General features: G+C 47.2%; 1 pseudogene; it reads left to right on the forward strand.

Annotated features, from left to right (window-relative positions):
• The first annotated feature begins 219 nt into the window (after window positions 1–219).
• Window positions 220–16,436, forward strand: part of LOC105532976 — a 75,787-nt pseudogene continuing 59,570 nt past the window's right edge.

Raw genomic sequence — 16,436 nt, forward strand, 5'->3', positions numbered from 1 at the left:
AGCAGTCACTCCCCATTCACCCTATCCCCTAGCCTCTGGAAAGCTCTCATCTACATTCTGTCTCTATGGGTTTGCCTTTGCTGGACATTTCATGTAAATGCAATTACACATGCAGCCTTCTGTGTCTGGCTTCTTTCATGTAACATATTTTGTGGTTTATCTATGGCATAGAAAACATCAGTTCTTCACTCTTCACTCCTTTTTTTTTTTTCAGTAACAATGTTGGCATGGCTGTTTTTGTTTCTGCTCAACCCCAGCTTGGTCCTCACCATCTCCTTCCACCTGCCCATTAACTCCTGAAAGTGCCTCCGTGAGGAGATCCACAAGGACCTGCTAGTGACGGGTGTGTACGAAATCTCCAACCAGTCCAGGGGTGCTGGTAGCCTGCACAGCCACCTCAGGATCACAGATTCTGCTGGCCACATTCTCTACTCCAAAGAGGATGCAACCAAAGGGAAATTCACCTTTACCCTGGAAGATTATGACATGTTTGAAGTATGATTTGAGAGTAAAGAAACAGGGAGGATACCTGATCAATTCATAATCCTAGACACGAAGCATGGAGTAGAGGCAAAAAAAAAAAAATTACAAGGAGATTACAAAAGTCGAGAAGCTTAAGCCATTATAGGTGGAGCTGCAATGCCTAGAAGACCTCTCAGAATCTATTGTTAATGATTTTGCTGCATGAAAAAGAGAGATGTGTAATACCAATGAATCAACAAACACTTGAGCCCTGTACTTCAGTGTCTCTTTAATGTTCTGCTTCATTGGACTAGCGACCTGACAGGTTTTCTACCTGTGTTACTTCTTCAAGGCCAAGATGTTGAGTGAGTAATGAATGAAGTGCACTCTCCTCCCACCTTGTATCTCAGGCAGTAGAACATCACTGGGCGTCCTATCAACAGCACCATCAAGATGCAATGGAGCCCTCTTGCCAGAACTGATCTCTTGGTGTGGGAGGACATGGTTACCACCTACCCAACAAGTCAGTGGAGATTTCTTTTTAGCTGGTAGGATTTGGACTGGTTTCGCAACAATAGGTCTAGTATTAGAGTCACCTATGATAAAAAATAAGGGTTACTGAGATAATGTAAAAGCCAGCATTTGTACTGGGTTTCCTTGTGCGATCTGTTTGAACCAAGTTTTCTTTTCTTCTACCGCCTTCTCGGCAGCTTGGGTTTCCACTCTAGTTCTTTCACCCAGATTGGTATGACCATGCTGAACTTGTTTCCTTCCGCTTGTCCTCTTTGGGTTTCCTTATGAAAACACCCTTAACTTCCTCTTTGCCTTTAGCTGAAATGTTTACATAGCTTCTGGTGATATCTTCTCATACTTTTATGTCTCTTAAAAGGTTGACGGATGTGACACTTAAAAAGGTGAGCTTTGAATTGAAGATAACTCTTAAAGAAAATATCATTTTAGACAATTAAAATATTTGTGCTCCGAAAAGATATAATTTACATATCACTTTTTCACTCTTTTTATGGCTAAATAAAATTACCTGGCATCAACATTCCATACTTTGCCCATCCATTCATCAGTTGGTGGACATTTGGGTTGTTTATAGCCTTTAGCTCTTAGGAATAATGCTGCTTTGAACATAAGATTTCCTTTGAACATTTGTTTTCAGTTCTCTTGGATATATACCTAGAAGCAGAAGATAGATCATTTGGTAGTTTTATGTTTAACTTTTTGAGAAACTGTCTATTTGTTTCCAAAAATGGCTGCACCATCTTACATTCCCCAGAAGCAATGCGAGAGGGTTTCAGTGCTTCAACATCCTCGCCTTTGCTATCATTCATCTTTATTACAGCCACCCTAGCAGGTGTAAAGTGGTGTCTCACTGTGGCTTTGATGTGCATTTTCTGATACACATAATTTTACTGATGCTGAGCATTATTTCATGTGTTTGTTGCCATTTGTCTATCTTCTTTGGAGAAACGCCCATTCAAATCTTTTGTCCATTTAAAAAATTGGATTATTTGTCTTCTTATTGTTGAGGTTAAGGAATCCTTTGTATATTCTAGACACTAGACCATCATCAAAGATATGACTTGCAGATATTTTCTCCCATTCCGTGGCTTGTCTTTTCATTTTATTGATAGTGTTTTTGAAACACAAAGTTTTAAATGCTGACGAAGTACAGTTTATCTAGCTTTCCTCCCCTTTGGTTGCTTGTGCTTTTGGTGTCATATCTACGAATCCTTGCCTAGCTCAGAGATTTGTGCCTATGTTTTTTTCTAAGCAACAGTGACCCAATCAAAGGCACATTGCAAAAAAGACCCCCACCTGACTGTGGTGTGACCAGTAAATGGAGAGGGCAAAGGAGCAGGTATGGGGAGGTCAGTGAGGACACTGTAGCAGTGATCAGAGAAACAGACAGACAGATGATGGCAGCTTGGTCCAGGGTAGTGGCAGTAGGGATAGAGAGAATTGGGCAGATTTCAGAATTATTAAGAAAGACAAATCTCAGGAATGAGAGTCTTCCATCTCCACTGTCCACCCACCTTACTCTTCCTCAGTCTCCTAACACACTTTTTAAAAAAAGAAAAAACTACCGAGGTGTATTTTACGTGTCATAAAACTCACCTATTTCAAGTATAGGATTCAACAATTTGTGGTAACAAATACAATATGTGGCCTTTTGTGACTGACTTCTCTCACTTAGTTTAATGTTTTCAAGGTTCATCATGTTGGAGCATGTAAACGGGCTTCATTCCTTTTCATAACTGCATAACGTTCCATTATGCCACATACTGTTTATCTATTCGTCAGTTAATGAGCATTTGGGTTGTTTCTACTCTTTGACTATTATTAATAATGCTGCTAAGAACATTCATGTACAAGTTTCTGTGTGGACATATGCTTTCATTTCTCTTATTTTCATTTTATTCCACCTAGGAGTGGAATTGCTGGGTCACATGGTTGTGTTATGTTTAACTGTTTGAGAAACCACCGAATTATTTTTGTTTTCTTTTTAAGATAAGGTCTCGCTGTGTTGCCCAGGCTGGTCTTGAACTCCTGGTCTCGACCGATCCTCCTACCTCAGCATCTCAGAGCGCTGGGATTATAGGCGTGAAGCATGCCACCATTACACACCCGGCCACCAAATTATTTTCCAAAGCAGCTACACCACCTTACATTCCCACCAGCAGTGTATAGCATTCCCATCTCTCTACACCCTCAACAATAATTTTGGTCTGTCTAATTTACTGTAGCCATTCTAGTGGGTAAGAACTCACACACATTTCTGCTTCTTCTTGGCAATGCATCCACGTGGAGCCATGCTGGGGCTTTCCAGGACTGACTGAATTTCACCTCCACTTGTAGAAAGAAAGGTCATATCTGGCAATACTGTAGCCCAAGAGCTTGGTCCAGGGCCTAGAACTAAGGATGCATCCCTGAATGGCTCCTGGATGGATAGAGGGCTGGGTGAGGGAGGTACATGGTGAGGGGGATACTGGATTCAGTGCAATTGGTGCTCAGTGATATCTGAGAAGTCTGGGGGCTGGGAGGGGAGATGCACATATCTAAGGACACCACCCAGAGTATGACAGGGTAGAGAAGAGGCAGGGTAGCCTGTGTAGAAAATCAGCTCCCAGCCTCCTGGTTGGACCTTACCCTCAAGGAATGCAGAACCCCCTGGGCATCCCTTTCCCCTCTTGATATAGTTTGGATATTTATCCCCTCCAAATCTCATGTTGAATTGTAATCCCAATGTTGGAGATGGGGCCTGGTGGAAGGAGTTTGGGTCATAGGGATGGACCCCTCATGGCTTGGTGCTGTCCTCGCTATAGTAAGTTCTCACAAGATCTAGTTGTTTAAGTGTGTGGCACCTCCCTGCTCCCACTCTCTTTTGCTCCCGCTTTTGCTATATGAGGTACTTGATCCTGCTTCACCTTCCACGATGACTGTAAGCTTCTTGAGGCCTCCCCGGAAGCCAAGCAGATGCTGGCACCATGCTTGTACAGCCTGCAGAACCATGAACCAATTAAACCTCTTTTCTTTATAAATGACCCAGTCTCAGGTATTTCTTTACAGCAATGCAAGAAAAGCTGAATATACCTCCCCACTGGAGCACTAGCCCCAGACCTGTCACAAGTCAGATGTCACATATGCTTGTAGAGACAAGAAAGAGGACATGAAAGTCCCAGAGGGGCTGCAGCTAGGATCCTGGCAAGGGTTGAGCTCTGGAATTGGGATGCCTGGTTTGCCCCCCTCACCTTCTTGGGGCTAGGTGAGCTCCTTGGTATCCCTAGTTGGTATTCCCAATTGGAATCTGCAGACTCACATTGCCTGGATTTTCCCTGGGCTATTTCATGTGATCCAGACCCTGGGAGTGCTTCCTCTCTCAAGAAGTTCCTCTCATGCCCTGATACAAATTTCTCAGGTCTCAACCCAACACAGAAACCCACCTCAAAGCGACTTAAGCAAAACAGGCAATACATTAGCTCGTGAGACTGAACAACCATGACCCACAAGGCTGATGTGGGGGCTCAAAAGATGGCTTCAAGAACCAGGCTGTGTCCATTTCTTGGTTCTTGTTTCCTCCATATGTCTTGACCCACCCCACAATGGCCACATCTCTATCCTTACCTCTTCCTAGCTGAGCAATCCCAGCAGACAAAGAGTAACTTTTCTCAGCACTTCTAAAAGGAATACCATGCCTGAGTCTCTTGGGTTTGGCTTGGGGGCAGTGTCACAAGGTAATTCCTCAGGGATTCCAGCAACCCCTTTATTCAAGGGATACCCGTCTGGGAACTGGCTCTGATCTGGGAACTGGATAAGGGACTGTGACTCTCTATTATGGCAATTCAATTCAGGGCTCTAGTCACATGACCTAAAGAACCTTTTTTGTTGGTGTTTAGCCAGATCAAATTATATGACTTCTGCTTCTGGTCATGATGGTGTAACAGGGAGTAGACTTACCCTCCCATCTTAAACAACTAAACAAAACAAAACAAAATATGCAAAACAATGGCTTTCAGATTTTACTGACAGTGCAGGATGATGATCTCTGAGGGAATGAAAATGAATGAGGTGAGCCCCATTGCTGTGCTGTCTCATCCCTGGAGGGAGTTTCAGGCTGCAGTGCTGGGAGGCTTAAACAGACTCTTGTGGGCTCCCTGGTTTACAGAGACAGTGTTCAGAAAAGACAAGGTAGAGAGAATTAACAGGGCAGAGTACCAGAAAGAGAGCTGCAGAGAGGGGGTAGGTGGTACTGAAATTCTGCACAGGGCTCTCCTCAGTTAGTCAGTGGAATATTGATCATTGCCTGTATGTGAAGAAACTTGTGAGGCTAGGTAAAGAACCACTGAAAAGTAGCAGACAGAACAATCCCTAGGGTTGACATAGGGCCAGGAAGCATTCATGTGCCCATTGGCCAGAATGGAAAGTTCCCTTAACTCAACAATGGGGCCAAATTAGTCCTAGATTAAAGGCTATTCTGGGTCAATGCTTAAAAGCAAGTCACAAAATAATCAAACTCTATCCCAGAACAAAGCACAAACACACAAAATCCAGCACCCAGGATCGAAACACTTACAATGTCTGCTGTTCAATCAAAAATTATCAGACATGCAAAGAAACAGGAAAATAAAAGGAGAAAAATTAATCAATAGAAACAGATCAACAAATGATGCAAATGATAGATTTATTAGATTATGGCATTAAAACAACTATTATAAAAATGCTCAACATGTTCAAGAAAGAAGAAGAAAACATGAACATGGTGAAAAGAGAAATTGAACATATAAAAAAGTCAAAACTTAAACTTCTAGAAATAAAAACTACAATGGACGGGATTAACAGTATATTAGACATTGCAGAAGAAAAATAAGGCAGGAAAAGAAGGAAAAACAAAGAACAGATGGCATAGAAAGCAACTAGCAATATGCTAGATTTAAATTCAGCCATATCAGTCATCACAGTAAATGTAAATGTCCTAACATTCTAACTAAAAGGCACAGATTATCAGATGGAATTTTGTTTGTTTGTTTGTTTGACATGGAGTTTTGCTCTTGTTGCCCAGGCTGGAGTGCAATGGCGCGATCTCGGCTCTCTGCAACCTCTGCCTCCTGGGTTCAAGAGATTCTCCTGCCTCAGCCTCCCAAGTAGCTGAAATTACAGGCATCCACCATTATGCCTGGCTAATTTTTTTGTATTTTTAGTACAGATGGGGTTTCACCATGTTGGCCAGGCTGGTCTTGAACTCCTGACCTCAGTGATCCACCTGCCTCAGGCCCCCCAGAGTGCTGGGATTATAGACGTGAGCCACCATGCACAGCCACATCTTTTTTAAATAAGACCTAACTATATGCGGTCTACAAGAAACCCATTTTAAATATAAAAGCTACAGACAGGTTAAAATTTTTTAAGTGGAGTGTAAATATATATATATTTCATTTGTGTATATTATTATGTATTATATATTATATATATTATATATAATATAATATGTATTTCATTATATATAATTTCATATATTATATATTCATATATAATGTACATATTCCATATAATATATTCCATATATTATATATTCCATGTTATATATATTTCATATGTATATTATATATATTCCATATATAATACACACACACACACACACACCATGAAGTCACTCTTTTTGAAAAGCTGGGATACTATACTAATATCATATAAAATAGATTTCAGAACAAGAACTATTGCCAGGAATAAAGAGGACATTTCATAATGATAAAGAGTTACTTGGTCAAGAAAACATAAAAATCCTAAATATTAATGCACCTAATAACATAGCTTCAAATTACATGAAGCAAAAACTAAAGGGGAAAACAGACAAATCCACTGTTGTGGCTGGAGATTTCAACACATTCTCTCAATAACTGACAGAATAAGAAGACAGAAAATCAATAAACTTATAGAACAGAGATCTGAAAACAGATTAGCTCTGTTTTTGTAAACAAAGTTTTATTGGAAAACAACCACAAACACTTTTTTACGTACTGTTGGTGACTGCCTTCATGCTATAATGGCAGAGTTGAGTAGTTGAGTTGCAACAGAGATGGTATGGCCTCCACTGACAGAAATATTTATAATCTGGCTCTTCAAAAAAAAGTTTGCCAATCTTTTTTTTTTTTTTTTTTGCGACAGAGTCTCACGCTGCCACCCAGGTGTGAGTGCAGTGGCACAATCTTGGCTCATTGCAACCTCTGCCTGCCGGGTTCAAGTGATTCTCCTGCCTCAGCCTCCTGAGTAGCTGGGACTACAAGTGTACACCACCATGCCCAGCTGATTTTTGTATTTTTAGTAGAAACAAGGTTTTACCATGTTGGTCAGGGTGGTCTCGAACTCCCAACCTCAGGTGATCCACCTGCCTCGGCCTCCCAAAATGCTGGAATTACAGGCATGAACCACCACCCCCAGCCTGCCAATCTCTGGTATAGAAAACATGAACAACATTATCAAACAACTTAACCTAATTACTATTTATAGAACACTCCACCCAACATCTGAATACATATCTTTCAAGTATACAGAGAGCGTTGACCAAAACAGACTGTATTCTGCACCATAATGCAAGTGTTAATATATTTTAGAGGGTGAAAGTCATACAAAGTATCTCTTCTGACAACAACAGAATTAAATTGGAAGTCAATCCCCAACTAAATAACACACTTCTAAATAACCCATGAGCCAAGAGAAAAACTGCAAGTGAAATTAGAAAACATTTGAACAAATGCAAATGAAAACATGGCATAGCAAACTGTGAGGCATGCAGAGCAGGTCAGACTTTAGTAGGCTGCCATGTACTTAGTTCAAGGACATCATGATCAATTAGCCACCACTGAAGATCTCTGCGGGCCAAGCCATCCTGATTATTGCTCCAGTCCACTTTATCTCTGGCAGTAAGGGGCTGCCTCCCATACTCTCCTGCTTCCTCAAACCAGTTAAGTTTCCCAAAACTTAGTGGCTTAAACACTAAACTTTCATTTTTTCTCACAGTTCTGTGGACACAAGAACTGTGCTGAACAGTTCTTGTGTTCTGGGTAACCTGGGCTGATTCCTTCTGAGCTCTTTCATGTGCCTGTAGTCAGTTGGTGGCTGAACAACCTAGGACAACCTCACTCACATATCTGGCAATTGGCTGGCTGCTGGCCAGAGTGCAGCGGCACTGGACACACGTGCCTCTCATCATCCAGCAGTCTAGCCAGACTTCACTGGGGCTGGGCTCCAAAGGCAGAAGGAAAGGGAAGGGCAAGCAAGCCCCAATGCACAAGGACTTTCCAAGCCTTGCCCTGCATCACCTTTCCGACTGTTCCATTGTTCCAAAGTAGTCACATATTCAAACCCAGAGACAAGGTGTGGAGCAATAGAGTCCACCTGGGAAGAGCTGCAGAGTGCAGTGGATGAGAGAAGTATGCATGACTATTGTTACAATTTATTCAGGGAGTGCATTTCAATGGGGACATCTCCCACTATCATCACTGGCCTGCAAAGAATAGTCATGGCACAGCCTTTCAAGATGCCCATGCTTCCCTCGCCAATGTGTTACCCAAAGCTCTGGTCCAGAAAGCATCGTCTGAACTCCTCACCCCAGGGATTTATGGTTAGATGGTAGATGAGTACTTGATTGCTCAAATCTCAATAATTTCCAGAGCCCTAGCTGCAAGGGAGTCCAGCAAAGGTACTTTGTATCCTTCCAGCCTCTGCAGTACAGGAAGGACCCCAAAAGGTGGTGACATGGATGCTGAGCACCAGTCCAACATGTCCGCCCATGCTGAGGAGCTTCATGAGGAGGGAGGTGAGCCCTGCAGCAACAAGGAAGGAGAGAGGCAGGACTTCCATGTTGCCTGCTCCTATCTAGAGGCCTCAAACTCCAGCTAATTTAAGCCATGTTAGCAGGGACCTCCCACCTGCTGACTCAGGCCAGCCATGACTAAGACCCGAATCAGTCTCAACAGGAGCAAGGTGGCCCCCATGGCTGGCCAGACCCTTCCTGGCACATACCATGCAGACCCAGAGCCTACAATAATCACAATTGTCACCAGTCCCACCATGAGCCAGTAACAGTGTTCTGCAGTTAGAGAGACCATCTTGTTTAATCCTCAAAACCACCAGGGCAGAGAGGGGTAGTTCCATTCCACTTGGGACAAAAAGCAATGCTCAGAGAGGTGACATCACTTACCAACATCACCTGTAATAGTGACCGAGCTGGGGGTTGAATACAGATCTAAATAGTAGGGAAACCTTCCCTTTGGGTTGTACAGCTGCTCTGCCTGTCATCTTCCAATCTCAGTGGTTGTCAAGGGAGGACCATTCTGCCCTGCTCCCTAGGCACCCAAGGTGTTCTCTGCCCTTCACTTCACTCCACACCATGGAGAGCTGCCCCCGAGCCTGTACCTGGTTCTCTGCGGAGGTCCTACCCACACCCTGTCCTGCTGCCCACAAACATGTCACTGGGTAAGAGGGATGCATTCTTCCCTCCAATCCTGGAGGAAAAACAAGTGTGTGATCACTTGAAATATGACCCTGTATTTCCAACTGGATGTCCCTGGAATCAGCTATATAAATGTGGGGGACGCCAGCTGCCCTGATTATATTTCCCCTTCCCTGAAGAACAGACTTTTCCTAAGGGAAATTCCTTAGGCTATTTTACGAGGGTTGGCGTCACCTCTCACAGAGGCACCAGAATCCAACCTGTGGCCTATGCAGGACCAATCACAGTCATTGTGATTATTTCAGGGATGGGCATATGACCTAGTCTGAGCCAATAGTCAGCCAGTCTGGTGATTTTTTTCTGGCCCATATGGGAAAGGGAAGTTTTCTTTCCACTGGAATTATTGAGCTGGTTAATTATGAGCCTGAAGCCTTTGGGAACTATCCTGTTAGCACAAGGAGAAAGTTTCCAGAGAAAGAAGCCAACACAGAAGCCCTAGAGCCAGCCATTCCTGAAGCTGGTAGAGCTGTGAAGTACATAAACCAATAATTTCTCTTGTATCCTGAAGGTGAGTTGGGTTTCTGTCACATACACTCAAGTGGAACCCTGACTTCACTTTTACAATTTATTGTATCCAATAGGATCACTTTTTGCAAGGCATAAACTATGCCCATTTCTCATCGAGTAAGAAATAAAATCCTCCACACCCAACCCATCACTTCAGTCATCTGCTGTCTCCCTGCCAGGCCTGTCCAATCACCTCCTTATCTGACCACCCTCCCAACCCACACATAATGTGGCAGTTCCTCAGCAGCCGAGGCCACTCCTCCCTCCTTCCTCGACACCCACAGTCTGGTCCTCTGGTCCATCCTCCCTCCAAGGTGGCCCAGGACTCCCCACAGGGGACACAGGCTCCAGGGGTGGGGCTGAGCAGAGCAGCCTCAGGCTGATGGCCTTTGTGGACCATGCGCCCTATCAGGAAAAAAACAGGGAAGCACCTCCATAACCATCCATTTCTTTATAAATGACATACTTTGCAACACTATTTGCATTTCATGTCTTAATAAAGCTGCATTAATTTATTTTTTTAGATGAATGTTTTAATAGAAAATCTCCTGTTTTCTTGCTTTTCACACCCTGTTATTTCCATTTTCTTGTCTTTCACACTCTATGGTGACTGCAGGGTCGTCTGGTGGGGTTGGGGCCGTGGCTGGACAGACTCTCCTTCCCACCCCCAGGTTGTTTTCCAAACTGTCAGTATCGTGAGTAGAAGGAGGCGCCCTGCCTGGGGAGGGCCGTGTGAATCACCCCATGGAAATACTGGCGCCCTGGGCTGGGGGCAGGGTGGGCCTGGTTTCCAGGAAGGGCTTGGGCAGGAAGCCAGGCAGGAAGAGGCTGGGGAGTTTCTGGAAAGGCAGCGCGGAGGGGCCTGGGGAGGCCAGTGGACCTCTCGGGGCAGGGCACTGGCCTCCCCTCTCACAGATGGGGAATCCTTGGCACTTCCTGGCACATGCCAGGGCATGGGGGTGGGGGCGGGAGGCCAGGGAAGGAGGTGTCGGCCGCTCCTCAACAGGCCTCTAGGGTGGGTGGCTGTGGACAAAGAGGGGAGGGTGGGATGAACTTGGAGGAGGTACCCTAGGGACTCCTTTGAGCCTGGCCGCCGCACCTACAGCCTGTGCCTGGGGCTGGGGGTCTCACTGTATGACCTGTACTTTCAGTCAGAAGGATACTTGGAATAGGAGGGGACAAAGGAGGGGGGCAGTTTAAAGAGGTCGCTGGGCAGAGAATCCCACTGATAGGTGGGGACGGAGCTGCTCCATGGGGGGCCCTCTCTCAGACTTCTGTAGCTCCCATGGCATCTAGCCAGGAGGGGCTCCCTCCCCACACAAGTGAACTCACAGGACAGAAATCCAGAGTGCAGGTGGAATAAGCAGCGTAGAAGTGTTTCTCTCTCATGGTGGAGTGGTTGATTCACTCATTCATCCACTCGTCCGTGCGCGCGTTCACTCCAAAACCACTGGTAAGCTCCAGGCTGCCCACTCCTTATTCATGAAGGTCCTGCCACCTTCAGATCCTGTGCCCCACCCCACAGTGACTGGCCTAGGGTAGAAATGCCATCCCAGTTGGCCCAATTGGGGCAAATATCAGGACTCTGGCAGGCAATACCTGGACAAAGATTTACACCTGGGAGAATGAGGGCCCTAAAGCAGCTGGAGGCCACTTGTCCCCCTGCAGGAAGAACTGTACTGAGAGTGGATCCAACAGAGAAGAGAGCAGACCAAGAGACGGGGAGAGACTGGCTCCTTGGATCTGTCTGAGTGCCTGGATTCACCTGCACCTGAAGCAAGTGCTACACCCAGAAAACAAGGTCCACTGAAGCCAGTTTGAAGCTGGTGTTCTGTTGTCTACAACCCAAGAATGCTGGCTGATAGGGATGAGTTGAGGGTGCACGGGCACACAGCACCACCAGGACTGGGTGAGTGAGAGGGAGAGTGGGGTAAGCCACAGAGGGGGCGGGGGAGGGCACTGGCCCTGCCGTAGGGGCAACCTCCGCCCCACCCCCACAGCCCCTTCCTCCATCTCATCAGGACCCAACTCGCTGACATCATCACAGTGGGAAACAGGAACTCCTCGACCTCAGGCCAAAAGATTCATCTGTTAGATCTATCTGGCCAGCCAGGGCTGATCAGAGAGGCAGGTGGAGGCCGTGTCGTTTCTAACTGACCCTGGAAGAAGCATGTGGTGGGTGTGTGTGGGGGTCCCTGCCCACCAATACGGGGCATCATCTGTGCTTAGTGATCACATCCAGTTCAGCAACCACAAGCACAGAGGCCAGCATGTCTGACATGGGACACAAGGCAGGGTCCTTGCTGCTCTGGCCGCTGCTCAGGTCACTTAAGCTGGCGCCCTGAGAAGTCTCCCTCCTCACCCGTCCTCCTTGGAGTTTAAGCCAAGCTCTCCCCTCCAGTGGGCATCCTCCCCCTCGGCCTTATGAAAGATTCAAGATAGATAGATAGATAGGTTTGTTTGTTTTTTTTTTTAATACAAGGTTTCACTCTTGTTGCCCAGGCTGGAGTACAATGGCGCGATCTCGGCTCACTGCAACCTGCACCTCCCGGGTTCAAGTGATTCTCCTGCTTCAGCCTCCCGAGTAGCTAAAGTTGAGATTACAAGCATGTGCCACCACGCCCGGGTAATTTTTTGTATTTTTAGTAGAGATGGGGTTTCTCCATGTTGGTCAGGCTGGTCTCAACCTCAGGTGATCCACCCACCTTGGCCTCCCAAAGTGCTGGGATTACAGGCATGAGCTACCGCGCCTGACCTGATTCAAAATATTTTTTAAAAGCTCTTCCTTTAAAATCCGTGTAGGATGGACTTACTGCAACCTAGCAGGCACCTGAAGAGACCAGGGATAAAAGTCGAGACCACAAGAGCCCCAGGAGAAAGGACAACTGTTGCTGAGGCAGGAAGACTCCAGGATAGCCTGTGGGAGCTGTTGGAAGGCAAGGCAGGCAGCAAACTCCCCAGGACGGAGGGGAGGGCTGCTGCAGCAGTGTGGGCTTGAAGACCGTTCCCCTGTGGGTCCTTCCCAGCACAGGGGAACAAGAAGACATGGTGTGGTCCCTTCTTCACAGAGCAAGCAGTCTGTGGAGAAGACGGAGCTCATCGGGCAATCCCTCCACTGGGGCCAGGAAAGGCTTCCCCTGGCTGGACCTGCAGGACGAGGGTCAGGGCTCAGCCACGTGGCCGGCCCTCAGCATCCGCCCCCACCTCCTTCTGTGTCCCAGACCCTAATGCAGAGGCTGGGAAACTAACAAACTACATTCCCCAGCCTCCTTCACAACTGAGTTCAAGTTAGGTTCTGCCAATAACGTGCCCTTGTGTGATTTGGAAGGCAAACAGAACAAAGACACCATCTCCACGTGACTTTGGGGGATTTTCTGCTGGTAAGTGAGGCATGGAGTTGGTGGGTCTCTCTGCAAAGACAATCCAGGATCCTGGCTTCAGCTTCTTGGGTGTCCAACAGCAGCTGCAGCAGTTGAAGTGGCTTCTAATCCCTGGATCACAGCTGAGATGCTACATTCTTTTTTTTTCTTTTCTTTTTTGAGATAGTGTCTTGCTCTGTCACCCAGGCTGGAGTGCAGTGGTGCAATCACAGCTCACGGCAGCTTTGACCTCTCAGGCTCAAGAAATCCTCCTGCCTCAGCCTCCCAAGTAGCTGGGACCACAGGTGTATGTGTCACCACACCTGGCTAATTTTTTTCTTTTTTTAATTTTCTGTAGAAACAGGGTTTCACTACGTTGCCCACACAGGTCTCAAACTCCTGGGCTCAAGGGATCTTCCCACCTCAGCCTCCCAAAGTGCTGGGATTACAGGCCTGAGCCACTGCACCTAGCCTCAGATGCTACGTCCTCAAACCAGCAGTTCCCACAATGATCTCAAGACTCCCTACTCCCCAACTACAGCAGAGGTCTGGCGGCAGCTCCTCTGACAAGCCAGTTCCGCAGTGTTTTTCTAGGACCATCTTCAGCCTCGACACAGTCCACCAGCCTCTCCACAGGTATTGAAGCACCCAAGTCCCCGTATTAAATCTCCTCCCACTTAAAACACCAAGAGTGACTTCTGTTTCCTACAACCAATACATCAGACAAAGAGGGCACCAAAGAATGTTCCAGATGAAGCCACTGGCATGAGTGTAATCACCTAACCGAAGATGGAGGAGGGCAGGGTAGAGGCAGGGGTGGGGGCCTAGGAGTTACTGCATGATGTGACGAGAGCAGGAACTAGGGCAAGGACACTGGATGGAGCAGCAGGAAGGATGGGGTTGAGGAATAAGCCAGACTCGGCCACTGCCTGCCTGAGGCCATGAAGAATGACCTTGAGGTCTCAACCCAGGTGGATGGGACCAAGGAGATTCCATGTATCTAAGGAGGTAAATAAGGCCCTGCATGTGAGTATGTAGGGGGACCTGGGCATCAGGCATGCAAGGGAAAGACAGACACACCTCCAGGCCTCATAGGACTTCTATTCCAGCAAGGGAGACGGATGACCCAGCGGATAAAATAATTTCCAAAATTATTTGGAACAACTACTGCAGAAAGGTCCGAGGAAGATTGGAATAAAAAGGGATGAATGGTCAGAGAAGGCCTCTCAGAAGAAGGGACAACGAAGTTCAGAAGTGAATGAAGAGGTTGGGCACAGTGGCTCACGCCTGTAATCCCAGCACTTTGGGAGGCCAAGGCGGGTGGGCCACCTAAGGTCAGGAGTTCAAGACCAGCCTGGCCAACATGGCGAAACCCCATCTCTACTAAAAATAAAAAATAAATAAAAAAAATTAGCAGGGCGTGGTGACAGGCACCTGTAATCCCAGCTACTCAGGAGGCTGAGGCAGGAGAATCGCTTGAACCGGGAGGCAGAGGTTGCAGGGAGCAGAGATCGAGACACTGCACTCCAGATTGGGTGACAAGAGTGAAACTCTGTCTCAAAAAAAAAAAAAAAAAAAAGAAGAAGTGAATGAAGAGCAAAAGAAGACCACTGTGGGCAACTGAGAGCACAGTCTAGGCAGCGGGAACAGAGGGCAAAGCCCTTGGTGTGGTAAGGAACTCACTCTGTCCAGGGAGCAGACACAGCTACATGCCCCGGTGTGGCTGTGTGGCTTGAAGCTGAGTAAACAAGAGAGGAAGGGAGGAACAGGCTCCCAGAGGAGCTGGAGAGGTCACAGAAGCTCCTTGATGACCAGAGCCTCTGTTCAGCCAGAGCACTCCAGTGGAACACCTTGTGTCCACTAACAAGGCCTTGCCTCTAATTTGGCAAACGAGTAAATAATGTGTTAAAACTCAGATGTCCTAAGTTCTGGTTTTCCAAAAAGGCAGGAACCATACACACCAACCACCAGGGACCAGGCAAAAAGCATGAAAAGCGAGTCACAGGAGAGGGAACCAGAGGGAACCACTGGTTTCCAAACACCAGACCAGAGGAGACCAAGCAGGTCCACCCAGATAAGACGGAGAGAAGGTAAGGATTCTAGGTCAGATTCTAGGTCAAACAGGACATTTCTGGTGGCAGGCAGCAGTGACCTAACAGAACTGTCTTAACTGAAATTAGCATTATTGACATAGGTAGCCGAAAAACCCAGACACGGGTAGGCCCCAAGTCACTGGGGCTTAAACACAACTGGTCAACCAGCACTGGTTTCTGTCTTGGAGCTCAGCCCACCTCCTCAGACGACCTCACTCTCCTCCTGGTGGCAGGATGGCTGCAGCAGTTCAGGCCTTACCTCTGCTCAGCCCTGAGGCCATGGAGAAACAGGGAATGCCTCTGGTTGACTATGGTCATACCCATCTCCAAGTCAGCTGCTGTGGGCAAAGGAATGCAAGGATTGACTAGGTGTGGCTGAGGTCACCCACACTAGGGCATGATGGGGTCAGCCGCAGTCAAATCACACAGGCTAAGAGTGGGTGAGCGAATGAAGGTGAATGTCAAAAGAAGAGGGAGTGGATGCTGGTCCACCAGAGACTTACAGCAAAGGGGCATCTACACCACAGCGCCACTGCTGCTAAGAATTAGCAGCCACGGAGGCCCCGAGCTCCTGTCGGACTGAGCACTTTACTCGTGGCCCCTCAGCCCATACCGACAACTGCAGGACGGGCACTCCTCATCCATGCGGGCAACGACTGTGTATCAAGCACCTTCTGAGCGCTGGCCCTTGTTCTAAGTGTCCCGGCGTCCCCAATGAAACAGGCAAAATAAGCCACGGTGTGGAGGCAGGGAGTGCCTTCCAAGAGCTCGAGACCGCGGAGGACAGGGGAAGGTTTAATTAGAGGCAGCACTTAAGGACCCAGGAATCACTCCTGGGGACGCAGCCTTGCACAGCTAGAGGACCTGAGGATTTGAGGAGCCTCGGGGTTAAGGGCACCGTGGTCGGTGAGGGAGTGCGGTCACGGGAGGGGAGGGCTGGCACCCTTGGGAGGGCTCGCGTAGAGGGGAGGCATGGTGTGAACGGGACCCTGTCGG

The sequence above is a fragment of the Mandrillus leucophaeus genome, unplaced genomic scaffold, assembly GCF_000951045.1.
Source record: "Mandrillus leucophaeus isolate KB7577 unplaced genomic scaffold, Mleu.le_1.0 Scaffold121, whole genome shotgun sequence".
NCBI classification, from domain to species: Eukaryota; Metazoa; Chordata; class Mammalia; order Primates; family Cercopithecidae; genus Mandrillus; species Mandrillus leucophaeus.